General features: G+C 42.7%; 1 protein-coding gene across 5 annotated transcripts in view; it reads right to left on the bottom strand.

The window, feature by feature from the left end:
* The window catches only part of FRMPD4 (FERM and PDZ domain containing 4), a 574,641-nt gene that overhangs the window by 314,418 nt on the left and 232,784 nt on the right, over nucleotides 1-27,439 (bottom strand). Inside the window, exon 1 of one of the 5 annotated variants that reach the window (XM_055120215.1) lies at nucleotides 12,480-12,824. The exons of the other annotated variants lie outside the window; for them this stretch is intronic. The gene's annotated coding sequence lies outside the window, so the exon portion shown is untranslated. Of the gene's footprint in view, nucleotides 1-12,479; nucleotides 12,825-27,439 lie in introns of those variants that run through there. 5 annotated transcript variants of the gene reach the window in all.

Genomic DNA, 27,439 nt, shown 5'->3' with positions numbered 1-27,439 from the left:
AAGCAACTCTTGAGACATTACTTTGAAATATTAAATGAGAAGAAATAAGTTAGGAGAGAATTTCTTCAAGATAAAGGGGACTGAGTTATTTGCCCCTAGAAATTGACCGTAGTTTGAATAACTCATTGAAGACCCAGGAAATGGTGATAAACATCACAAGGAAATTCACTTTAAATCAGCTTGATTACTCCTGAGCAACATAGCCACGGACAAAGTACTGTGTCTTGAGAAGCACCGATTTTCAGCCTCCTCAAAAATAAGAAGTGCCTTGTGTGATTGCCAAGATCTATAGTCTCATTCAGCTATTCTACCATCTTAGGGTAGGATGATTCTCCAAGTGAAATAGACCTATTTGGTTACATTATCTAAGTAGAGAAACTATCGTCTTGAGATGGTAATGAGGATTACAAGCTGAGAAAAATATCTATATTTTTGTTAAAGTCCAAAGAACTGAGAGCAGACGTGATCGTTTCACAAAGCATAAACTAAAGCTTTTAAGAAACCCACTGAGGCAATAACTTGTCATGACTAATTAAGGAGAAACAAAATCATTTCTTGAATATTTATAACTGATCGAATTTCTATTTTATGGGATTTTTCTTCTTATTTTAATTAAATTCTCTTCCATGCCTTTGAGGGTTCTGTTCTCAAACTGGAAAAAACCTGCAAATACCCTAACTTATCCTTTATTCCTCATATGACCTTATTGCTCCTTTTCAAAGCTGAAGTTTGATACAGTATTTAACATTGTACTTAATGTTAACATAGTACAACCAAAGCTGGTAATTCATTAGACTCCATTTTTAATTTGAGTTTTACAGCAGTCACAATTTCTTTTTCTCCTCCAATGGACTTGGAGCAGATGAATCTGGGATGAAATCTTGGCAAAGTCACACTCAGTAGCTGCAGGATGGAAAATGATCAATTATTTGTAGTGGCAACCTATATAATGGATAAGAATAAGGAATATCCTGTAAAGCCTCACAAAAAAAGAGGTATTTGCTCCCGTTAATTACATAATCATATATTTAAAATTTACAGATCCTTAAGAAGAGTCTTTTTAAAAAGACGTTTTAAAATTGATGCCTAACATGCAATAACTGTCACACTCATCCCATTGCTCATCGATTTGCTCGAGTGGGCACCAGTAACGTCTCCATTGTGAGACTTGTTGTTACTGTTTTTGGCATATCGAATACTTCATGGGGAGCTTGCCAGGCTCTGCCATGCAGGCGGGATACTGTCGGTGGCTTGCCAGGCTCTTCAAGGGCGGAGGAATCGAACCCGGGTCGGCCTCGAGGAAGGCAAACCCTCTACCCACTGTGCTATCGCTCCGGTCCAAAATGCAATAAAGTACTTAAATTGTCAGGGATGTAGTTCAGTGGCAGCTTTCATATTTTGCATGTAACAAAGCCCAGGATTTATTCCCAGCACAACTGGAAAAAAAGTATTTCCATTCTTTATACTACTTTTGTTGCAGAGGGTAGGGATTCTTCCACTCCAGGGGTAATGCAAAACCAGCAAAGGAAGATTTACTACAATGGCAACAAAAGGCTAATTGTAACCACAGACAAAGATCACGTTTATCAGATGTACTGAGATGAGGACCACAACAGGTCATATGCACAGGCAAAAAGGGAAGGAAGCGGAGGCACACTGTGTCTTGGAATTTCAAACTTCTCATTTAGGCCTCAGAGAATTGTATTATAAGGGAAAATAAATACAATTCCTGAAATTATATAAGCACATTGAATTAGGAACAGTAGCACTATTAATACGATTTTTATTAAATCTCATAAACAAGAGGGATTTCCAGCAAGATGTTGATCCATGATTAATTTGTTTTAATTATCTTTTTCTTATTTACTTGATTCACACTCCTCGCTTCAATCATGACACCTTATTAAAAACCTCTCTTCACACACATAACTTTCTTTTCACAATCTCCCTGCCTCTCAGTGAGATTCATTTCACTTTATAATCAATAAACCTCATGTTCCTTTGTGCATCTTTCAGCTGGTCGCTTTTGCATTATTTAATGTCTTAGAATTTCCTAGAGGCTTAGATTTAATGCCATAAAGTAGAAATGAACAGCTTTTAATCACCAGGTTTGCCCGAAATGGTGTTAACCTGAGTTTAATGTACCTGGGCCCCAGGGAGGCTCATGAGATCTGGAACAGTGGAAAACATTTATCAAGGTTTCATTTGTGAATTTTCTTAGTAAAATGCTTGCTGATATCATTAGACACTCATCTCACACAGAGACAAAGGATGGCCTTTCTACTATTGTAAGACGTTCTTACCCTGGTAATTAAGACTAGTGCAACCCCATGAGCACATAGTTAAAACTAAATATGGTGCACTCCACTTTTTTTCCAGATTTTGGCTATTGTAAGCAGTGCTGCAATGAACATACAAATACATATTTCATTTCTACTATACCTTTTTCCCTCTCCAGGATATATTCCCAGGAGTGGTATTGCTGGGTCACATGGGAGCTCAATTTTTAATTTTTTGAGAATTGTCCATATTGTTTTCCAAAAGGGCTGAACCAGTTGGCATTGCCACCAGCGGTGAAGGAGAGTCCCTTTCTCCCCACATCCATGTCAACACAGTTGCTTTTGTTCTTTTAGATGTGGGCCAGTCTCTGTGGTGTGAAATGATATCAAAAACAAATGACTGGCTAAAGAAACTTTGGTACATCTACACAATGGAATACTATGCAGCTGTTAGAAAAGATGAAGTCATGAAATTTGCATATAAGTGGATCAACATGGAAAGTATCATCTTAAGTGAAATGAGTCCAAAAGAGAGAGACAGACATAGAAAGATCGCACTCATCTGTGGAATATAAAGTAACAGAGGGGCTGGAGCGATAGCACAGCAGGTAGGGTGTTTGCCTTGCATGGGGCCGACTCAGGTTTGATTCCCAGCATCCCACATGGTCCCCCAAGCACCACCAGGAGTTATTCCTGAGTGCAAAGCCAGTAGTTAACCCCTGTGCATCGAGGAGTGTGACCCAAAAAGAAAAAAGAAAGAAACAGAATGGGAGACTAATACCCAAGAGTAGTAGAGATAAGGACCAGGAGGTCTGCCCCACAGCTTGGAAACTGGCCTCACATGCTGGGGGAAAGGCAGCTCAGATAGAGAAGGGAACATCTAGTAGAGGATATTGGGAGGACACATTTGGGTTGGAAGATGTGAAATGAAAGTAGACTATAGACCGAACATGAAGGCCACTCAATACCTCTATTGCAAACTACAACACCCAAAAGGAGAGAGAATTAAAGGGGATGCCCTGCCACAGAGGCAGGGTGGGGTGATGGGAGGGATACTGGGAACATTGGTGGAAGAGAATGGGCACTGGTGGAGGGATGGGTAAACGATCACTGTATGACTGAAAAGCAAACACGAAAGTTCTTAAGTTTGTAAATGTACCTCATGGTGATTCACTAATAAAAAATTAAAAAAAAATATGGTGCAAAAAAAGTCTTCCATAGAATAGAACAAGCTTTCCTTTGTGTCACATTTGCCAGTGACAGCATGTTTAGATTCCTTCCTAGTATAACTGTTAAATGTTAAGCAAATGTTTTTTCTCCTGATAGGGATAATCAGCACAAAACCCAAATTGTTCATAATGATTCTTTAGGATGAGCCTCCCCCCACAAGAATGGCTGTACCTCTCTGCTACAACTTCCTTTTCTGATGAGCCCTGTCATTCATTTATCCCATCTCCAGGTACTGCTCTTGATGAAACAAGCCTTTGTCCCTTGCGGTTCACTTCTTCAACCTCCACTGATAGTCCCTTTGTAGCCCGGGGCATACAAGGTCAAATATACAAGAGATGCTGAGGCATTTTCATGAAAAAAATGAGTTGACTACAGAAGAACAAACAGAGAAGCAGATCATTTATTCTGAATCACTTTGGTTCATATGAACAAGCAGAAGTTCGGCGAACTAGGCAAACCCCAGAATGCTTACAGAAACCCGACTAATAAACTCAAGGTTGAGCCACGAGAATTAGAAACGTCCCTACTGATCAATCCATTTACACACTTTTCTCCTTGGCTGCTCATTAATGCTTTCCTGATCACTTCTGCATAAACTATTTGCTCTCTATTTGGGTGCCAACTCTCCCCCAATTTTCCCCCGTCATGTTTCTTTCCACAGAAATGGATGTTGTTGTGTACTTCATTGTTCAAACAGTGATTTCACTTTGGTGGCAATTTCAGCAGCTCTGAGCTTTTTCCAGGTGTTATGAGATTTAACTCTGAAAATCTGATTTTACTTTGAAGGGCTGAGATTTGTTCCCAATGAACAAGCAGATACCTGTGTTCTTTCGATGATTTCCTTGTCCTTTATTTTCCTAAGTGAAGTTTCAGATCCCTGTGAACTGGAAAGTCATCAAGTTCAGTGGCATGTAAATATAAAACTCACCTGAAAGCAAGAACTTATTCTTATTCCTCCTTTATTTAAAAAAATTCCATGCTTGGGATCAACCCACATGCCAAGTATAAGCTATTCTAATGTGCCACTCACCATGTTGAAGGATTTTTTTCATATTTCACCTGTGCATGTTGTAGATTTCTGAATGAACTGCCAATAAAGTCCCAGTATTTGCAATAAGAGGGATTTTATTGTAAGATAGCCAGAGCATCATTTAAAACTCCTTCGGACAACTTTTTCAAACGAAGTTCCTCTTTCTCTTCACATATCTTTTCTTACAGGTTATGAGTAGATTTTTTTGTTATTGAGTTTGATGGTAATCTGAATTATTCTCAGAAGCTTTGTCACTGTCACTGTCATCCTGTCGCTCATCGATTAGTTCGAGCAGACACCAGTAACATCTCCATTGTGAGACTCGTTACTGTTTTTGGCATATCAAATATGCCACAGGTAGCTTGCCAGGCTCTGTCTTGCGGGCGGGATACTCTCGGGAGCTTGGCGTGCTCTCTGAGAGGGACAAAGGAATCAAACCCAGGTAGGTCAGCCGCGTGCAAGACAAATGCCCTACCTGCTGTGCTACCGCTCCAGCCCAGAAGCTATGTAATTCTCCTTTTTCATTGTTCATTAAGGCTAATAGGCATTTTTTAAGGCTCACACTGGTCTCGGGTGTCAAGCACATTGACAAAATGTACAGTCTGGTTCCCTCTAAGACTCGAGATGTATGGGCCAGAGTGATAGCACAGTGGGTAGGGCCTTTGCCTTGCACATGGCCAACTTGGGTTCAATCCCCGGCATCCCATATGGTCTACCAAGCACTGCCAGGAGTAACCCCTGAGCATTGCTGGGTGTGACCCAAAAAGCAAAAAAAAAAACCTCAAAATGTAAAGGGGAACATCTTTCAGGTGTGATATCCCACTAATCTTTTATTGGAACTCTAAGTGGATTTAAATATTCGCCTTGGGACCACTATGTGAAGTAATTCAAGGCTTGGGGTCTTTGGGACTATAGAACAGTGGCTATGCTCTTAGAAACACTGAATCCTGGGTCAACAGGTGGGAAAGTGAATTGGCCTTGCTACTCTAAGTTTTCACTGTACAGACAAAATGGAAGAGGTAACTTTTTTTTTTAATTTTTGGTTTGGGGGCAACACCCAGTGGTGTTCTCTGTGTTCTCTGTGCTCAGGGATGAATTCTGGCAGGCTCAAAGCACCATATGGAATTTTAGGGATTGAACCCGGGTTGGCCATGTGCAAGGCAAACACCCTACCCACTGTACTATTGATCCAGCCCCTATGTGCCATTTCTTTATGTTCTTTAAACTAAGTTCTATTCTCTTCCCTGATCACAATGAAACTCTGCATATAAGACCAACCATGAAGTCACATCTGATTTCACTGAAAACCAAGAAATATTAGCTGATTTGCTAAGGCAACATCCTCTGACCCCAAGTCCAGGGTTTTGTCTGCTTTCAGACACTTCAATAACTTTTTCTAGAAGCAACTCTTTCAAAAACCTTGGTTTGCAATTGGGCAATTGTGAGAAGCAGAAACACAAAATTTTTGTGAGAGTCTTTCTGAAAGGAGGGGTGGGGTGCTGCAGGGAGAGCATGTGAAGTCTCAAAAGCCTGCCTAAACGTCCCCGTGAGTCCTAAGTGGTCCTGCTGCTCTTCTAACAATTCCATAGATGGGAAGAGGCGGCAGAGCATTTTCAAACGATACGCTGGGAAATGCCAGTGGGGAATGGAAATTACCTCTCAATTAATAAGCTTCAGAGCAGTCCTGGATTACAGCTCCCTCCTGGAAATATGCTATTGCATAGGAAAAACTCTTGAGATGTCCTTCTGCAAACACACCTGCTTATTTTTGTTTACTCTTGCATTTGCTAAATTTATCAGATTGTGTAACTCTGCATCCCTCGCAACTAATAATCCATTTTAGGAAATTCTCCTAAAGTGAAAAAGGGCAAAGACAAGAGCTTGTCAGGGCCCCCTTAGATGCCTCTAGATAAAAGCCCAGATATCTGCAAACCTCATTTTCACTCCTTTCTAGAAACCAGGGGCTCTGCAGGTGGTGATCAAGATTCCAACCCAGGACTTCACTTCCAACCCAGGACTCTGTAAGGATAACGATAATACCTAGCATATTAGCTTAAGGTCAAATTCTACAATATGGTAAAAGAGAGACATTTGATGTGTTACATTAATACTACATTGGGGATGGCGCCCCGTGAAATCATTATGAGCACTCTACTGTGCCAGTTTTTGTCAGGCTGATATAATGGAGATGGCTTAGCAGAGCGAACACATGCCAAGACTCAGTCAGAAATGTTTCTGCTCCCAGCTCTGCTATTCACCTATGATACCTTAGGGGAGTCATTTACCCTCCTGGGTTTTGATTGCTTCACCTATAATTAAAGGGGGTTGATGTGAATGACCTCTCATCCCCTTCATTGCTAATATTATGTGACACGAGGCCCAGTGGCCTTAAATACAAACAAGAATGTATGGCTGCCGTCTCTGCTTTCACAGCCTGACATTGACCCTAATGTCAAGGCCTTGATTACAAATGCAGTTGCTAATTCTGATGCAGCTCCAAAGAGGATACTGGAGCACCTTTTTTGGCATCATTAATATTCATTCGTTCATCAATTCAGTCGTCATTTATTAAAAGGCTAATCTATGCCAGGTGTTATGCTGAACCTGCGGGACATGAACATGAGTAAGACAAACCACTGCCAAGCCCAGAACACCGAGTTTAATGGAGATTATAGAAAAATATTAAAGCACTGTAGCACTTGTCATCCCGTTGTTCATCGATTTGCTTGAGCGGGCAACAGTAATGTCTCCATTGTAAGACTTGTTACAGTTTTTGGCATATAGAATACACCACAGATAGTTTACCAGGCTCTGCCGTGTGGGTGAGATACTCTTGGTAGCTTGCCGGGCTCTTTAAGATGGACAGAGGAATCGAACCCGGGTCGTCCGAGTGCAAGGCAAATGCCCTACTCACTGTACTATCACTCCAGTCCAGACAAATATGAAAATTGCCCTTAAAATAATGTGGTGCTTTCAAATCGGGGTTCCTCAACTTCTATACTATTGGCATTTGGGGATGACTAATTATCTCCTGGAATTGTTTCCTGTGCACTGCAAAATTCTTAGTACTGAAAACATCCAGCACTGTCCATCCCCACAGAATGTGACCACAAATATGCCTCTAGATACTTCAAGTATCTCCTGGTGAAGAGGTGGGCTAACCACTTATGTTTGAGAACTGAGAATTCAAGTCCATTTATATTATTAGAGAACTTTTCTGTTTCCTTGTTACGCCCTAAATGAGTTTTTTTTTATAAATTTGTACGTTATATTTAGGGGTTACACTTTCAGGTTTGCAAATATTTATTAAGTAACTCCACACATTCGAGCTGTAATTCTATTGTTTTTTTTTTTTTAAGTATGGCATGATGCATGGCCTTCAAAGGCTTACTCTTGTTTGGGGAGTATAGGATATATGTTTCTTCCATGGTCAGGTAGAAGAAGTTCCAGAAAGGGGCTATAAACAGGATGAGTTAGGAGCAAGTCATTCATTCACCAAACGTTTCCCAAGTGCCTATTATGCCCGTAGGTACCTGATCTGTTTGAGTGATTGACAAATAATGAAAACACAAAGTCATGTGTTACAATGACAAGATATACCTGAAAAATGTGTCCCTGGGTGATTTCATCCTTGTGTGGATGTCCAAGGGTAAAATTACATGAATGCAGTCATAGAGCCTGTGACACACCCAGGCTGGATGGGATAGGGTGCTGGGACCACTGTCAAATATGCGTTTCTTCATTTTTGAGTGATGCCTGACTATGTCTTGCCCCATGGTACAAAGTTCCTCTGATTAAAAGAAAGTGGGTAGAGGGATATGGAATGCCAGGGCTGGGTGGAAGAAACAATTTTAAAATCAGGAACGAGGGTAGAGTCTTTGCTCACATTTGTCAGTAATCCTGTAGACAGCCTGACCGAGGTGGGGTGGGAATAGGATGGATGCAACAGCAAGCACCAAGTTGTGCTTTTGTTCAGCAAACAATAACTGTGTGCTGCCCTGCACTTGGAAAGTGTCTGATGCAGATGAGAAATGCCCCACAGCCCCGGGGAAGCATCCTCCTCCACTTTCCACCCTCCCAGCATCACCGGTCTGCTAGGCTGTCTCTGTGGATCTCTGTCCTCTGTTTCTGGCATCTGCTTCACTCCAGCTGAAGGCTATGCTACTTTACCAAGTGCAATCACAAGAAACGTGTGCCCTTTCTCTTTCCCACCTTCCACAACCTCTCATCAGCCGGTTTTTGCTACCTTTCAAGCTAACTTAATAGGGACCTTTGTGTTCTGCGCTCAGAAATCCCCCTGCTTCTGGTCCGTTGTTTTTTTTTTTTCATGGGGGTTCAAAGAGCCCCATACAGATTTTCTGGGATCATTCAGTCTTCACCAGACCTGGTTCCTCAGGCCTTTAGTGTCTCCTACAAGATCCCACAGTACAGTACAACTGACTTCCCCAGAGACTCTGATTCTAGCTGCTTCCTGCTCGGTTCAGATTCCATGTGAGAGCACCACTGGGTGCCAGGTCATGCACCAAGACCTTTTGATTGATTATGTTAATCAAGTCCTTGAAAAAGTAACTGCAGTTTCTTTCCTTTCATCTTCCTTTTAGGACCCAATTGCCTCAATTATACCTCGAAATTATAAACAGCAATTTTCAATCTGATCAGAGCCCAGGACACTCTCAGCCGAAACAGAGCTTCTGGAAGGTCCTCACCTTGTGATTCAACTACTCGTGAATACAAAACTTGAAATAATGTTCTAATCACAAGTGCTTTCTCATCTATTTCAAAACTGAAATTATGCTCCCTCCCACCAATATAATACTTATAAGTATGGAACTTATAGTAAGTAAAAGCATTTTCTTACAAATGGGAAACATTTGTTTCAAAAATAAGCACTTAACAGGGGAAAGTCAATATATATGTCCCCATGAGTGTAAGACAATACTTTGCTTGAAGCTTTTCATTTTAATTCAACTTGAATAAGCTTAGCCTGTTGTTATGCCTAGAAGCCCAAGTGCAGAAAGAAGTTTTCTCTATCAAAGAAGGGAAAGCAGCCCAGCTCCGTCCGCCGCAGTGGACAGCTCTGGGCGGGCTCACACGCTTGTCAAAGGCAAACATGGGGAAGTGATGCACCCTTCTGCCTTCCGCAGGGTTGCAAACACCTCCGGGACCAGCTGCTAATGCAAGGAGCCAGCACCACAGTCCTCGGGTCGGTGCCACATCACTTTCACTCCCAGGCATCTGCCCCTGTGTCGAACAGGCCACTGGAATCTGAGAGCCACAAAATGTATGGGATGGGCCCAGGGGCTTTAGTTTGAACCTGTTCCACTAGAGCTGAGGGTACCCAGGGGCCCACAGAGAGACCACAGTTAAAGTTCTAGAACTTCCCAGATCCATCCACAGAGCTCACCTTGGTCACTTCCTTGCTATGTGTCAGAGTGTTTCCAAATCACCCTGGATGAATTGCTTTACCTCTCTGCCCTCTGTCATCTCTACTTCCGGGTGAGATAGTATGAGCTCTCTAGCTCCCTGTGGTGTTCTGGTAATTAGATAATGTCCAAAAAAAATACTTGGAGCTCTTCACAAAAGACTGCTCTGTAAATAGAAGGTATCACGATGGCTTCGATAAATCAGTCCCAGAAATAAATCAAACGCAGACATTCCCGACTTGCAGCTTCATGGAGCTCTTCCTGAATGTTTTAAGCAAGCAAGGTCGAGTTGGACCCTCAAAGAAATGGTTATTGCAGCAACTTGTATGACACCAGGAACTGGGTCTGCAAACGTGTCAATTGCTTTAGTTCAAGCTGAATAATTCACATAACACAAATTTAATTGCTTGTACAAATTAACTGAAATATTCCGAAATACAGATTTAGCTTTTTTCCCTACTTGAGACTAGGAGGCAGCTCTGTACATGCAAATTAAAGGTACTGAGACAATAAAATTGAAATTTCACTTGAAAATGGACAACTTATATGAATCCTTTTAGGCTCTGCCCTTTCAGCTGGCCCTTTTCTAAACTCAGTCTGCATTACTCAGACCATATTTCTAAAAGGGTCTTAACATCTTTTACAACTCATTTGCTTTCCATTGGATATTTTATCATCAAATATTTCATGAAATATATTTCTACCTTTTAATTAATTTTTTATTTGGGGGTGAGCCACACCCAGTTGTGCTCAGGGACTACTGGCTCAGTGCTCCCAAGATTGGTGCCCAGCAGACTGGATGCAGTGCCAGGTAGATAGAGCAAGGTTTAGCTGCATGCAGGGCAATCATCTGAATCCCTGTATTCTCTCTCCAACTCTGTACTTACACCTTTTAAAACTCACTAAAAAAAAAGTACTCCTCCGAAAAACCTGACTGGTCCCACAAGTAAAAAGTGAGGCAGAGAATCAGGGAGGGTGGGAAACATCTAAGTAGAGGCTCATAATAATGAAAAGTCAGCCATCAGTTAAACTTGTTTTGCCTGCCCAGCTACTGTGAATTGATCCTGGTGCCAGCACAGATTCCACTTTTAATGCCGGTTTCTCCCCAAGAGTGAAACCTCTCGAAGGCTTTGTTTCCAGCCCTGCCTCTCATTCTCAGATCAGACACCGTTTGTGGCACAGAGGCAGCAAACTACACATCCTGCTGGGATGCATCCGCAGGTAATCACCAGCATTGTTGCTGAGATGAAGTACCACTGGATGGTGCGCATACAGACATTTCTCTTCTGTCTCAGAACACGTATTTATGTGCCAAGAAAGCTGTACGCTATTTTATGTTCCGTTAATTCTGCTGCTGACAGGTCAAATTGCTTTCAGTCTAACTGTTCAAATAAAATCTCCTGGAATATACATAAATATGGACGGAAGTAAAAAATTATATCTAGACATGTACACATAATGATTATACATGTATATCATAAACTATCATAATGTGTTTACTTAATTCTAGTGGCAATTGAAACAGATATTCAGATATTCAGCTGTACGGGGTCCACCACGGAAAACATGCTGAAGATTTAAAGAGCAGCAGACTTATTTTAAAATTGCAACTTAGCATGAGACTTTTAGAATTAAGGGGTACACGCTGTCCACAGGCCCACCGAACTGCATTTTCTCTCCCTGCAGGCAACTCTGATGCCCAGTTGAATTGAAAACCCATCCTTCTATTTTTAATGCAGAGGGTTGAAAGAGCAGGACCGGAGATTTATTAGGCAAAAGCTAAGTTCACAGTCACAAACTGTCCTAATAAACAAACTGTACTAATAACTTGCATAAAACACACTTTGCCAAGGGACTCTGCTCACTTCAGAGGGTCTTAATATAAACCCAACCCGGGTAAAAATCATTTACATAGATGGCACTCCATTTCACTAAGCAGGTGACATGATTCAGCTTGGAACTTCACCTCTCATCAAGATGCTCCCCAAAGGGACGGCAATGACGCATGCCTTTACCGAGGATGTTAAAGAAAATGTCACATTTCCCAGTATTTTTGTGCCTCTGAAAGCCGTTTCTGATTAGATATCAGAATTAAATTTGAAAATATTAAAAAGCAGAACCACCCATGACCAGAAAACATCAAATGAATTTTCAAGATGAGATCTCACGAGAAAGATACCAGACAACAGTGTGTACTCCTGCATCTCTGTGCTCAAAACTTTTCCTTGCATCCAGATTCCAGGAGAATATTCCTGCTCTGGCACTGCAAGTACCACTCTGCTTTGAGAACTGTGGGACGAGAGTCATTATCATGTATCAAGTATAAAAGTAACTTCTGCACTACAGTCCACTCTAAACAGCAAGTCCAAATCTCTCCCGTTCTTTTCTGATCTGTTGGCCAAGAAAAATCTAAGGAGCACACCGGTCCAAATAACATGAAACCTAAGACTCTCCTCCCCTGTGCAATGTCCCCTCAGCCCACATCCTCCTCCACACAGCACACACTTCATGGTTTACCTTTTAATTACTGGATTCTGTCAAGGGTCCTTCCTACTATATCCAGCAGGAATGCAAGATGATGCGAGTTCCTCAGTCCCGAGTGGCATTTGACTCCACTGCATGCAATCACTCAATGCAGTATGGATGAACGGGCCAAGTTCAGGTTCACTGCCCTACACTGTCTTTATTCCTGACAGCACATGACTAGTGAGCGAGCGAGCACGGCGGCTGGTGATTAGTTCCTGGTCTAACGAATGGGCAAAGCATGTTGCCAAAAGCTCTTTACGGGCGCTTGCCTCACTCTTGCTGTGACAAAGTTAAAGCAGCAGCGTTGATAAAGAACAAAAGAAAAATACAATACGAACTGCCTCTCCGGAGGAGCGTTCTCTTCCAGCAGAACATTCTCCACGGAGGCTGGGGCACAACAGGTGAAGCCACTTATGAAGCCTTGGCATTTACTCCCCAGGGGAGCCCAGGGAAACCTGCATGGGTGCCTGCTTGATGCCTCTTTGCAAGGAGCTTTGGGGCTGCTTGAGGCCAGCGAATAAACAAACATCTAATAAGCAGAGAACGCAGCCGCCAGCTTAACCTTGCTCCTGCCTTCGGAGATGCCAGACTGTTCTGTTTGCTCAGGACTCTCCTTTTACCAACATTCAATTTGAATGAGCCAGGGCAAACGCCCTGCTCGCCCCCGCCTGAGAACAGGATGCATTTATGTGAAACACGAGGAGAAAGCCTAATGCCCAGGCATCCTCTGCATTCCCAGGAGCTTCTATTACACAGCGAGCTTACATTTCATTGCCTGAGCCCTTGCCAGAAGCCGCTGCACTTCGGAGCACTGTGACTTGCAGTTCAAGTCCCACGCACATGGTCAAACCCGCCTGAAAGACCTCTGGACCCCGTGCTAAGCAAAGCCCGCCCTGACAAGCTCCCATCTGTACCCATATGCGCAAGGATCAGTGACATGGAATCAGCTGACTTTGCCAGGCTTCTCTTTTCCCTTTCAATCAGCAATTTTCAGGATGGGAAAAATGAGCACCAGGTGTGTTGTGGTGTGTCAGCTTTATGCTGAGAAATAAGCGCTCCACGGTCCTTTATTAGAAATGGATTCATTCTAAATGGGCCACCAAAGCTTTTCCTTCACTGTTGGAGTAGTACATTGAGTACAGCTTAGTAAAAGGCCACTGGCCAAATGCGTGATGTTATGTAGGCTAATACATGCCAGCATTCATTCCACCTGATTAAAAGAACCTGCTCTCAGAAGCGAGGGAAAGTGGGTCTCTTGGTACTTTGACTTTTACACTCCCCCTCCCAGGCAGTGCACAGCTGATTGAGCTGCAGAGCCAATATGTTCCAGGGTTTATTTTTCTTCTGTGGAATTGGCCCCACTCTCTAGCAAGGTTTGGGAATTAAAGCCGCGTGGCTAACTCTCGCTCTGCGCCCTTGTTCAGGCTTTTACAACAGAATCCTGGCACGGCGCAGATGACTTTTCTTAATCTTTCGCAACCTTTGAATTTGGATAACACGTAGTCAGGGGCAGCAGAAATAAATGTCTGGGACTTTTCCAGGGAAAGGTGAGGAGTTGTCACGAATTCTGTGAGGGTAGCAAACATACCATCGGGGACGAAACCTGGAGAAGCGGAAGCAGTGTTTCCTTGAGAGCAGAATATTGTCACTGGGGTCGACAATATTCTTCTTACTCTGTGGGCCAAGAATGGTGGGTTCCTGTGCCCAGAGTTTGTGGGGATCCCTGGAGACTCATGCTCAACACACTCACCAGAGTATCATGTATAAACCAAACTATAATGTATAAATTAAAAGCCAGCCCAAACTTGATATATGACAGAGGAAATGTTGTCAACAGCCAGAATCTTACATCTACCTTTGATTCCCCTCTGCTAAGAGAAGCCTTTGGCAAGCTCCCATCCGCACCCAGGATGCAAAGGGAAAAGTGACACAGAATCATCTGACTCTGCTCATTACCCCCTACTTTTTGCGCTAGGCTCAGGCACTCAGCGGGTCACTTACTATTACTGCTCCTTTTTTAGAGTTCATAAAATGGCATCGTGGAAAAGAACAAATAGATAAACCTAGTCAAAAGTCAAATGCTAACATTGCAGGGTTACATTGCCTTTTCTGAAATTCTCCTAGAAACCGTAGCCAATCTGCCCTTCCCACACTAAGATACTGTATGCACAGGTGAACTTGCTCATATGTATGTGTTCTATGTATGTTGAGAGTATGGGAATAAATACCAAGTTATAAAGATAATTTGTGCACATCCCATAACTCAATGGGAAATTCAAAGCATGCTTAAGGTACTGTACACAGATTTGACAAACCAAAAGTTAGAATAAAATAAAATATAGTAGAGTCTTAAACTCAAATGAGAGAGCACAAATTCAATGACGTCCACGAATTCAATGTCTAATCTCAGTGTAAAGTTTGAAGCAGGAGTGGAGGAAGGGAAAGCATCAGCAGTGATGGGGGAGAGAAGCAGATGTATATCTAAGCATCAATGATTAGGAAGGAAATTTTTGAGGCAAACGCTCCATGCTGCTCTCTCAGAAATTATTTCTAATTATGACTTCTCACAGCCTGGACAATTGAGGATGGCTTCCAACATTTCGGGGGGATATGGAAACAGCTGGTAGGAAATAGTGATTATAATTATTAGTTTTAAAACTCCTAATAGAAGACATTTAGCATGGATCAACCCATTTCTACATTCATTTATTCAGATAAGCATTTGCATGGGCTCTGCCCTGTGCTGCTAGTGGAGGGACACGGAAAGGAGTAATAGACCATGCCCCAGGCCAGACGTGACTCAGGGCATTCACACTCGAGATGCCTTCCCCCCATTTCCCAAAGAAATACTTTGGCCAGAACTAAAGAAAAGGTTAAACAGGATTCCCGACCCATCAGAAATATAACTATGGTTCTATGCCGATGGCCCAAGCTTCCCAAATGACTTGAGGAGAAAAGAAGGCAGCACGTTTGCTTAATCACATGTGTACCAGTAGGAACGCATTCAGAGTCGTTAGCTGTAGCAGTCACAACTTCTAACCCCATGACCTTGGCCTTCTTGTGTCAGCAAATGAGATTTTGCTGATGTGACAAAGGTGACTTTAAAATGGGGAGATCAGCGTATATGCTGCCTGAGCCCATGTGGTGTTTGTGCCCACGTGGCCAAGCACATGTGGCGCCCGCACCTCCCCTCTTGAGATGTGGACTTTCAAGCATCCATATCTAATGCTGGCGTGTGTGGAAGGGCTCTCTCCGCCTTTGGAGAAGCCCGCGTTCTCTCTTGAGTGTGTTACTCTCTCTTATTTTGCCTCCCTCCTCCCCTTTAAATAACCTCCAATATAATCTGCTTTACTTCAATAAGCAAATAAATAAAATGGGGAGATCATCTGGATCATCTAAGTGGGCACAATGGAATCATCTGAACCCCAAAATGCCAGTCAGTAAACAGAGAATGGAAGTCAGAACACCTTGAATCCTTAAGGAGAACTCACTGTGTCTTGTTTTCTTGAAGGTAAAGGGACACACGTCAAATTCATTCCTATGGCTGCAAAGAACTGAGTTTACCCAACAAGCTTGGAAGAGCGCTCAGACTCCAGAAGCTGAGACACACAGCCCTTGTTTCAGCCTCCTAAAACCCTAAGTAAGCAGAGTCCAGCCATGCCAAGCCAGACTTCTGATTTACAAAATTGTGAAAGAATTCAGGGATTGATGAAGTCACTGAGCTAGTGATAGCTTGTTCCCAGCAATACAGCACTATGCTCAAGGCCAAGGAACTAACTTCCTGTTTTGTAAACGGTCTCCAATTCCTTTGGCTCATCCATGGGAAGGCTAACACCTGCTGGTGCCAACGATGCCACTGGATGAACCAGTCAAGTGTAGAAAGGCCCTCAGTCAGGACAGGCTCACCCAGAGCCTGGGAAGATGATTCTCAGATACAGTGAGGAAGGGGGAGATATATTCCAGATCAGCGACACCGTGCTAGGGGCTGGGGCTTCAGAGAGAAGTAAGGCCGCTTCAAGGCTTAGAACAAGGACAGCGGAGATTGGAAAACGAACTGGAAGCCAAAGCAGAATGAAGTGTGATTCCGGGAGAGAGGATCAAGTCATTCTTTCCATTTGGAGGCACAGTGGGAAGGCTTGGAGCCACAGGTGGTGTGAATACCTAACCTGCCAGCTGTGTTCGTGCCATTGCCCCAGGAAAACAATTAACTGCTATCAAGAGATCAACATTCTGTTTAAAGACCTGCACCCACCCTGTACTTACATAATCCTGCTAGCTAGCTCACTGCTCTCAATTCTCCCCTTTGTCATACCTGGTCTTTTTTTCATTTTGACATTTTGGTCAGCCATTTGAATTTTTAAAAAATTATTATTTATCTTGGGGCTGGAGCAATAGCATAGTGGGTAGAGCGTTTTCCTTACACGCAGCTGACCCGCGTTCATTTTCAGCATCCCATAGGGTCCCCCGAGCACTGCCAGGAGTAACTCCTGAGTACATGAGCCAGGAGTAACTGCTATGCATCGCTGAGTGTGACCCAAAAACCAATATATATATATATATATATATGTATATATATATATTATCTTTTGGTTCTTTTTTTTTCTTTTTGGGCCACACCCAGCGGTGCTCAGGGGTTACTCCTGGTTCTGCACTCAGGAACTCCTGACGGTGCTTGGGGGACCATATGGGATGCCAGGGATCAAACCCAGGTCGGTCATGTGCAAGGCAAATGCCCTACCCACTGTACCATCTCTCTGGCCTAAAATATTATTTATCTTGATAACATTTTTTTTGCATGCTCTGAGCTCTTGCTTCCCCAGGGAATGCCTCACTTGCTTGCCTCCAGAGAAGAACAGAGCGGGCAGGAGAAGGAAGCCACCCTAGCTCAACACGGATGAGTCTGGCATTGAACACCAGTAGAAACATTTCCCACTTGAACATGGGCCTTTTGTTTTGGGGACGTGTATCTCACTGTTTTCTGGTCCTGAGATTCAGTCTAAGGTTCTGTAGATAACACAACATCTTTATGAGAGGGCAGTCTCCCTCTTTGAGTGATTAGTGGCCCCTAAGATGCATGCTCAGCCTTCTTTGCTTTAAGTCTGTTCAAAGTATTAATCTACTTTACTGTTAAATTAGACCATTTCTCTCTAGAAAATCTGCAGTGCTTCCATTCAAAACATCTAATACGCCTATAAAAAAGGGGCGAATGGAATGAAAGGCTTTGTTGAAATTCATGGAGAGCTAAGTCAGAGTTAGAAGGTTTTCTATATTCTTAGTATGAGGTCAAACTACTTCTGCAACCGCATGCGGGTGGCAGTGCAGCTTGCTGGACCCCCAACTGGCCTGTGTGGTGCAGGTCACCCAGCAATCACAGAACCCTCAATTCCTCCTTTGAAAAGCTGGCACCTTTGTAGGCTTCATTTTTTGCTTTAATGAAAGGAACACTGGTCTCCAAAAATGGTGCTCAAAGGAAACGCTGAGTTTCCCAGTGGCGGACTTCATGTTTAATTGGATCATTTTTACAATACGGAAACATCTTTCCCCCTCGTGTTCTAAAAATAGCAGGAGACCACACAGTTTTGGTTTGGGACTGTCGACAGAACAATCTGTCCCATTGGTTTTGGGCTTTGTTTGGATGGGAGATAATATTAATCTATTGTCAAGTTGATGCTGGTTTCTTCTAGCTGTGAGTGGGCTTCATACAAAAGGTGTTCTCAGGGCCAATTTAAACCAGCAGGTAGAAATTGTTACACAGTTGAATCAAAATCGAGAGGCAAAGTATATGCCGCTTGCTTTGATAAACTCCCACCATTTATTATCTGTGGCTGAGGTTTCTAACAGCAAACATTTTGTAGACTTTAAGCAATCAGCATCTGATTATTACTAAATGACTGAACTTTCTTAAAGGTTCTATAATAATTAAAATGCAAAAACGGCAACACAATGGCAGATGAGAATTTGAATTTTTAAACACTCAGTTTAGCATGGGAACCATAACAGTTTCTGCAAAATGAATAATTTCCTTTCCACCAAGCAGTCATTAGATTCACAAGAATTCCATGGAACACACGGAGGAGGTGAGGAGTCAACTTGCCCATGAGAACATTAAGCCAGACAGACTGTGACTGTACACCTGGCTTTACAAGTCCAGGGCTAATTAATGCAAGGTTGCTTCACTTTCAACCTGAGGAAGCCTGAGCTATCTCACATTGCTGTAGCATTGTAGCACTGTTGCACTGTCCTCCAGTTGTTTATCGACTTGCTTGAGCGGGCAACAGTAACGTCTCCATTATGAGACTTGTTGTTATTATTTTTGGCATATCAAATACGCCATAGGTGGTTTTCCAGGCTCGGCCTTTCAGGCAGCTACTCTTGGTAGCTTGCTGGGCTCTCTGAGAGGGACAGAGGAGTTGAATCCGGTCGGCCACGTGCAAGGCAAACGCCCTACCCACTGTGCTATCTCTACAGTCCCTCCATCCATCACTTTGCTATAACTCAAAAATTATCAGGAAATCAGAATTCAGCCAGGCTGTTCCCTAAAGTTCTAGCAGATTCCCCCAACCCAGGAGATTGCTCCTTTGACTCCATCTCTCCTGTGGACCCATCCTTGAAATGGGTATCAGGTCTTGTGTGTCTTCCTGCCTGACTGCATTTAATACTCAGGCATGCCATTTATCATTTCCTTGACTCACTTAGCACTCACCTTCCTTCTCTGAGGAAGTGCCTCAAACCCTGTTGCAGCTCTGTCAGTATAAGGCAAAAAAGACAAGGTCATACCATATTCCTAGAAGTCTAAGAATTGTATTTGACCATTTCCAGGAGCAAGTGACAGAACTCAGAGCAAAAGCCACAATGTCCCAGCCTACCCAAATTGCTTTGAGAACTCAGTACACCTAGACTTTGCAGTTTTATTACAAACCTAATTTGACTGCTTAGAAGATGGAGGGATGCTACAACACAGAAATAGGATATCCAAGTCAACCCACTAGACTTTGATGAAGAACTGATTTGTCTGCTCCGAGTCATCATCAGAATTTTAAGTAGGCAAAGTCTTTGCAGAGAAGCAGGGATTGGTTCTGGAGGTTTCACAGCATGTAACGTAAGTCACCATATCATGTTTATTCTTAATTTGCACTGCTTGATAAAACACAAAATGTTCACTATATATCACTTCCAGTGAAACATTTTTGTTATAAATAATAGTTCATATATTCCAAAGGATAATACCCCTTAGTATACTATCCTAAATATTGTGTGGACCATACAATTACCTGTTGTTTTCTAAGTTCTATTTGACTACATAGACTGTATTTTTGTTCATTACATCTGCCACTTCACTCACACTAAGGTGTCACTGTCATCTGGTGTGTTTCTCAGTCCTGTGGTGGCCACTGCATAAGATATTAGCATCGCCAAGCAGATCAAGATGCACAGGAATGACCATCGAGGACCTTTGGCCTGAGAGATTAGCAGCTCTCCTGCTTACACTGGATTTGGCGAGTTTCTGGGGCTTAGATGGACCTGCAGATGCCACTATTTTCAATGGTACTTATAGCAGTTACCTTGTCTTTCTTAGCCTCAGTTCTCCTGCTCTAGGTTTCTTAGTGCAAATAATGAGAACTAAGTGATAAGCATCTACGAAGCACAAAGTCCAATATCTGGCATATTCAAAAGTGGTTGTGATCATTATCATCATGACTTTTTAACATGATGATTTCAGTGAAGTGTTCAAAATATATGAAAATGAAACCAAAATAAAACAAACTCAAATAACATTACGATACACATATTTACCTTAGGAAATCACCTTATACATTATTGTAATATTGATTTTGGATATTTCACCCCTTATCTTCTCTCCTTCTCTCTCATCATTACCAGGTTTGCAAACACCCTGGCGCACCTTAATTGTTAGGTGTAGTCCTAGCCAGAGGACATGATGGAGATAGGAGCTGTCTTCTAGACTGTAGCTAATTCCTTATTGAACTCATGAAAAATATATGCGTATTATTTTGATGACATACATACACTAAGAAATAGAATACAAGCCACAAAAACAGGTAGCAGGTATGAAAATCATAGGATTTGAAGGCGATGAGATAGCTTTGCAGGAAAACAGAGCTATCTTCAGATCACTCTGGATATTTACTGTAAAAGTTACCACAGGTTTCTCAGCAATCGAGGCAGAAAGGAAAGCAAAATACATTATTGGAAATACATTTTATCAGGAGGGAGGAAATTTCCATGTCAATAAAATCAATGTATTCTCAGATTATATGCAGCCTGGGGTACATTTCCAGCACCCTAAAATGAATGAATAAATAAATTAATGAAGTGAATGTATTTCCCAGCTCCCCAGACAACACGGTATTTTTACTTCATTAAAGACAGTGAAATATTATGGGTATTTTACTTCATTAAAGACAGTGAAATATTGTGGGTACTGAGTATCCTTGTTTAGGGGTACTTTTTGTTTTGGGGGCCATGCCTCACAGTATTTGGGGCTACTTCCCGACTCTGTGCATGGGGATTGTTCCCAGCAGTGCCGGGGATGACACCTGGGTCTCCTGTCTGCAAAGCATGCACACAGTGCTTTGTGCCATACCTACAGCCCTGGTTCTGAATATCCTTAAGAATAAAATCCCCAAATACAAAGCAATCAAGAAATCAATATTTAAAAAATGTTTAAGGGCTGAACTAGCTGGCACTCCCACCAGCAGTGTAGAAGGGTCCCTTTCTCCCCACATCCTCTCCAACAGCGGTTGCTTTTGTTCTTTTGGATGTGTGCTAGTCTCTGTGGTGTAAGGTGGTATCTCGTGGTTGTTTTGATCTGCATCTCTCTGACGATTAGTGATGTAGAGCACTTTTTCATGTGCCTTTTGGCCATTCGTATCTCTTCCTTGGTAAAGTTTCTGTTCATTTCTTCGCCCCATTTTTTGATGGGGTTGGATGTTTTCTTCTTGTAGAGTTCAACCAGTGCTTTATATACCATTGATATTAACCCCTTATCTGATGGGTATTGTGTAAATATCCTTTCCCATTCTGTACATAGTCTTTGAAAAACTAGAGGTTGAGCTCCCATTTGACCCAGCAATACCACTGCTGGGAATATATCCCAGAAAAGCCAAAAAGTATAGTCGAAGTGACATATGCATTTATATGTTCACCGCAGCACTGTTTACAATAGCCAGAATCTGGAAAAAACCCGAGTGCCCTAGAACAGATGACTGGTTGAAGAAACTCTGGTACATCTATATAATGGAATACTATGCAGCTGTTAGAAAAAATGAGGTCATGACGTTTGCATATAAGTGGATCAACATGGAAAGTATCATGCTAAGTGAAATGAGTCAGAAAGAGAGAGACAGACATAGAAAGATTGCACTCATCTGTGGAATATAGAATAATAGACTATAAGACTAACGCCCAAGAATAGTAGAAATAAGTACCAGGCCATGGCTTGGAGGCTGGTCTCTCATTCTGGGTAACTCAGGGAAGGGACCACCAAGTAAAATGTGGTTGGAGGTCATGTGGGGGAAGGGTGATGTGGGCCGAATACAGACTAGAGACTGAACACAATGGCCACTCAACACTTTTACTGCAAACCACAACACCTAATCAGAGAGAGAGAACAAAAGGGAATTCCCTGCCATAGTGGCAGGGTGGGGTGTGGGGAGACGGGACTGGGGAGGGGGGGAGGGATGTTGGGTTTACTGGTGGTGGAGAATGGGCACTGGTGAAGGGATGGGTTATTGAACTTTGTATGGGGGAAACATGAGCACAAAGATGTATGGATCTTTAACTGTACCCTCAAGATGACTCTCTAATTAAAAATAAACTAATAAAAAAAAATAAAAAAATAAAAAATGTTTAAGGAAGCAGGCTTGGATTCTAGCAATTTTATAAAAGACCAGGTGTCTGAGCTGGCTGAAATGTGAAGAATTACAATGGCAGCACTCAGGTGTGCCAGAACCTTGCTTTATGCTCACACAATGGCTTTATCTTGAAGCGTTTTGAAAACATCTTAAAATACTTTTTTGCATGACTAGAGACACTGCCCTTGGTAGCACACATACTCCTGCCCATAGCGAGATCTCCTAGTGCCGGATACGCAAGCCCAAGGCCAGGGGTCGCTGCCTCCCCTGGCAGGACGCATAAGAGCCTCCTGAAGAAGAAAAGCTCAAAAAACTCTGAACCCACTTGGCTTTCAAAAGCTCAGAAAAACTCTCAGCCCACTTGGCTTTTGCTTGTCGTTACTTGTCTTCATCTGCTTTTCCAGTTGGAAACTTTTCACTGAAGCAACAAATTTGAAGCAAATTTCCTGTGGACATTCTCTTTGTGAATTATGTTCATTACTGAACAGCACAGATTTTCTTTCTCTTTTTTAAATAGGAACATGCCAAGGAGGGAAAGTGCATTTGCTCAATATTAGGAAACTCTTGCACAATCAAAAGTTCAAGCCAATCAAAATAGATCCATTAAATCTTGGAGAATAGGCCGAAATTATATATGCACATACATATATACAAATGCACATGTCATACATAAAATATAAATATGTATACTCTAAGAGAATCGGTGATATAAAAATAAATGTACATATGACACAGAGGAAGAAAATTACTATGCTAATTTGATGATCTCAGTTATTATGACCAAGTTCAAACTCTCCAGCATAGGAAAAAAAGGTCTTTTATGAACTTAGTCTCACCCTCACTCACTGATCTACAATTGTACTAAATCAGACTGAGTTCCTTGACTCCATCATGCATTTGCTAGGGTTTATTTTACCATAGTGGTTCCTACTGACCATGACACTCACTCTTTGTATCTTTCTTTCTTATTTTTATTTTTTTGGTTTTGGGGCCACCCCCAGCTGTGCTGAGAGCTGACCCTCGGCTTTGCACTGAGGAATCACTCCTGGCGGGCTCTGGAGACCAACCATATGGAGTTCTGGGGAGGGAACTGGGCTGGCCACATGTAAGGCAAGTGCCATACTAGTTTGACAATGGCTCCAGGTTAAACACCATCTTCTCCAGAAAGCCTCCTCCGAATGAACCAGGTATGTTAGTCATTATGACTTTTTTAGAGACGATTTCACGTTCATAGTATATATTTATTTATGCATCTGAATCTGCTTCTATTATTAGACACCACAATTCCATTTCTGATTTATTCAACTTCATAACTCCAGTGTTGAGGTAATATTCAGGTCAGGTGGAGATGTACTGAATTAAATTGGGAACAATGCACACAAGGACTAAGACAGTGTTTTTCTTTTTGCAAGTAGAGATGATACCTAGTAGTTCAAGGAGGTTCATAAGTACTCACATGATGCAGAACCAGGACTGTGCTCAACAGTATTGAAAGCAGGAGACCCAAACTGCAAGGACCAGATTTAAAATTGTGCCTGTCAAGGAGGTAGAACTGGGGTGGGAGGGAACCTGGAGACCCCAAGGGAAGTGGACACTGGTGATGGGATTGTTGGAAAAATAGGATACCTGAAACGCAACTATAAGTAACTTTGTAAATAATGATACATAAATTCAAAAACAATAAAGAAAACTAAGACAAAGATGGAGCTATCCCGTTTGCCAAACCATTTGCCAACCCATTGCCTTTCTAATAGGGGTCACTGGTCACTGTTACCCACATTTCAGTGGGTAACATACAGGACCATGACCAAGAGGGCTATCTTATCCAAGGCCAAGAGAAGGGAATTTGAGGCTAAAATATGGGTCACAATCTTTTGTCTCAAATTATAACCTTTCTTTTCCCCCATTCAATACTTAAAATGTCAATGTCTGGGCTGGAGAGATAGTATGGTGGGTAGGGCCGACCCAGGTTCCATCTCTGTCATCCAATATGGTCTGCTGCGCACTGCCAAGACTGATTCATGAGTGTAGAGCCAGGATAATCCCTGAGCATCACTGGTGTGAGCCCAAAACTTACACACACACATCAACGTTATATATCACCGTCATGAAGCTGCAGAGAGGGGCTCGAGTGATAGTAGAGAGGAGGGTGAGATGCTTGCATCTGCCAATCCCGGTTAGATTCCTGGCACCACATAAGATCCCCTGAGCCCTACCGGAAGTGACCCCTGAACAAAGGGTCAGGGGGAAGATCTGAGCACCAACAGGTGAGACCCCAAAAATATACAAAAAACTTTGCTAAAAAAAAAAACCTGCCTGGAGATCCCGCCCAGGAAGGGAGATGTGTGCTGAAAGTAGACTAGAGACTGAACACAATGGCCACTCAATACCCCTATTGCAAACCACAACACCCAATCGGAGAGAGAGAGATCAAAAGGGAGTACCCTGCCACAGAGGCAGGGTGGGGTGGGGGGAGATGGGATGAGGGGAAGGATACTGGGTTTATTGGTGATGGAGAATGGGCACTGGTGGAGGGATGTGTTTGTGAACATTGGATGAGGGAAAAACAAGTTCTAACATGTGTGAATCTATATCTGTACCCTCATGGTGATTCACTAATTAAAGAATAAAATAAATTTAAAAAAACCTGCCGAGAAAGGTAAAGAGTCCTTGACTCTGCAAAGTGGATTCTGAGATTTCTGTTTCCTGTTGAGTCTCCTGCCTGATTCTCGGGGTAGAAGTCCCAGAGGTGTTCCTGAACAGGGAAGATGGTCTTTGGCAAAGCTTCAGCATCACCATGGGGAGTGTGGGCTGCGCCTCAGCGGTCCACCAGCTGGGAACACCAGTTGCTGGTCCAGGACAAGTACACAACACAGTTTCCCTGCCTGGCAAGTGCTTCCGTTTCCAAGCAAGAAAGGAAACAGGTCACCAGGGAGCACCTTCCTCTTTCAAGTCATTTTTCAAGACTGAGGAAGTTGCCAAAGCTTGGGAAGCCAGTCTCAGTGACTCCCTACCGGGCAGCAAGCTTCCAAACCCGATGCTTGCTTTCAGAGGAGGCCTGCCCAGCACTGGAAGAGGCCACTGTTCTCACTGCTTACACCTGCTGTCTTCATGTCTGTACTGCATCCATTTGCTGGACGCTCCTTGAAGAGACTAGATCCGTGGCTCTATCACCTTGTCTTCCTCAACTCCAGTCCTCCTTGCAAATCCAGAGCACCCAACTCAGAACCCACATGTAGAACCATGCCACATGTGTCTTACACCCACAGATTGGATTGTCTCACAAAGACAGTGGCAGGGATCCGGCATCACTGGGACCGGAAACAATTCCCACACTGGAGTTAGAGTTCCTGTGAAGTGGTTCATTCCTCTGTGTGTTTAAAGACTGTGATGTTCTCTTTAGGGAATACAGTGACGAGCTGTCAGCATGAAACCATAAGGTGGCATTTTGAAAATTGAGAGGAAAGCCATGGCCCCGTATCACATTTGCACCATGTGCTGAGAAGCAGAAGTGCCCAAGAGGTGGCACGTTGGAACGAGGACAACTGGGTCCCATTCAAACTTTTCCACACAAGCTCACTGCAACACCACCCCCCTAAAAAAACATGCATTGTGTTTATAGTCTAGTAAGTGATGAAAGTCTTCATGTTTTCACATCATACAAAAGCAAAAGCTTTATTTTCTCTAAAGATAACTGGAGAATTCAATCTCCTACCCACTAATCACCCTCACTAGAATATGTACGCACAGAGTTCTAGTGAATTGAGAGAAAATTAGAGGCAGAGTAAGGCAGGGGAGTAAAGCAGCTGTGCTGAGAGCCTTTACTGTGTATTTTGTGGGAAGGAACTAGTGAGGAAGGAGACACATTAGTAGGATTGGTCAATCTGAGTCACTTTTACATGAGTCACTTTTTCATTGGGTTCGGGAACATGTGGCTGTCCCAACTGGTAGTTAGCGTTGGTGATGAGAGCAGGGCAACGCTCAGGGCTGACAAGACATATTGGACTTAGATAGTCTGAGCTGTGACCACTATTGATTTCTATGCCCCCATGTCCCAGGATTCTAAAAGAAATGAAAACTCTCTGCTAACCCGTGAAATATTGCCTGTAGAATTGTATCATTGCAACCAAGCAAGTGTTTTGAGATATCCTACTTGTTGGAATGTAACCTAGAATTTAGAGTCAGAAGCAGAGACTGAAATTATTGCCAGAAGGGGCCACCAGAACTTGGAAAAGGTACCAAAAGACTCCCCTATGGCTGGAGTGGGAGCATGCTAACATCCCAGTTTGGGAATTCTGACTTCTACTAATGAAAGAGGGTCCCTAGGTGTCCCCTCACTAGTTGCTGTGAGCGGCTCCATTTTAGCTATCCCCATTCAACACTTTAAACTTTCCTGCAAATTTCTTGACTCTCTCCGAAACGGAGGAAACTTACAGTTTCTCAAGGCTGTAAATTCTGCCCTAGGCCTTGGGCTCACAGGGGACTGAGAGAGGGCCGTACCTGGGCAGATGGTGAAATACAGAAACTGAAAGAACTTAACTAGAGAGGCAGTCCCCATCAGCTTCGGTGGGAAGGAAAAGTTGTTCATTTTAGCATGGCAAATGGCCCCTACATTAAGACATGGGAGTCTTGTGAGATTTTGATAAGAAATGCAATCACCCAGTTTTTTTTAATTTAAAAAATACACAAAATAAGGGGCAGGAGTGATAGTACAGAGGGTAGGACAATCCCCCAAGAACTGCCAGGAGTGATTCCTGAGTGGAGTCAGGAGTAATCCCTCAGTATCATCGGGTGTGGCCCCCCAAATAAATAAACAAATCACACAATTAAACCATCCTTAGTCCTAGATTAAGTAAATTCCTCCCTGGCTGGGGAGATTTGTTTTGATTTTTACTTTTCAATAAACTTTTCTGTCTTGCCAACTCTGAATCTGAGTATTTTGATTACTCGATACCTTTATTCTTTAGAAACATGGAAGAAGCTGGGAGCTGCTGACCAACACACCGTCACACTGTTGCTGCTCGTTGCCAATACAAGGAAAGAATACCTTTCTGTCGTTTTCATAGAAAGAGGATA

This window comes from Sorex araneus, chromosome X, assembly GCF_027595985.1.
Source record: "Sorex araneus isolate mSorAra2 chromosome X, mSorAra2.pri, whole genome shotgun sequence".
In the NCBI taxonomy this organism is placed as follows: Eukaryota; Metazoa; Chordata; class Mammalia; order Eulipotyphla; family Soricidae; genus Sorex; species Sorex araneus.
This window is presented reverse-complemented; position numbering and strand designations above follow the sequence as displayed.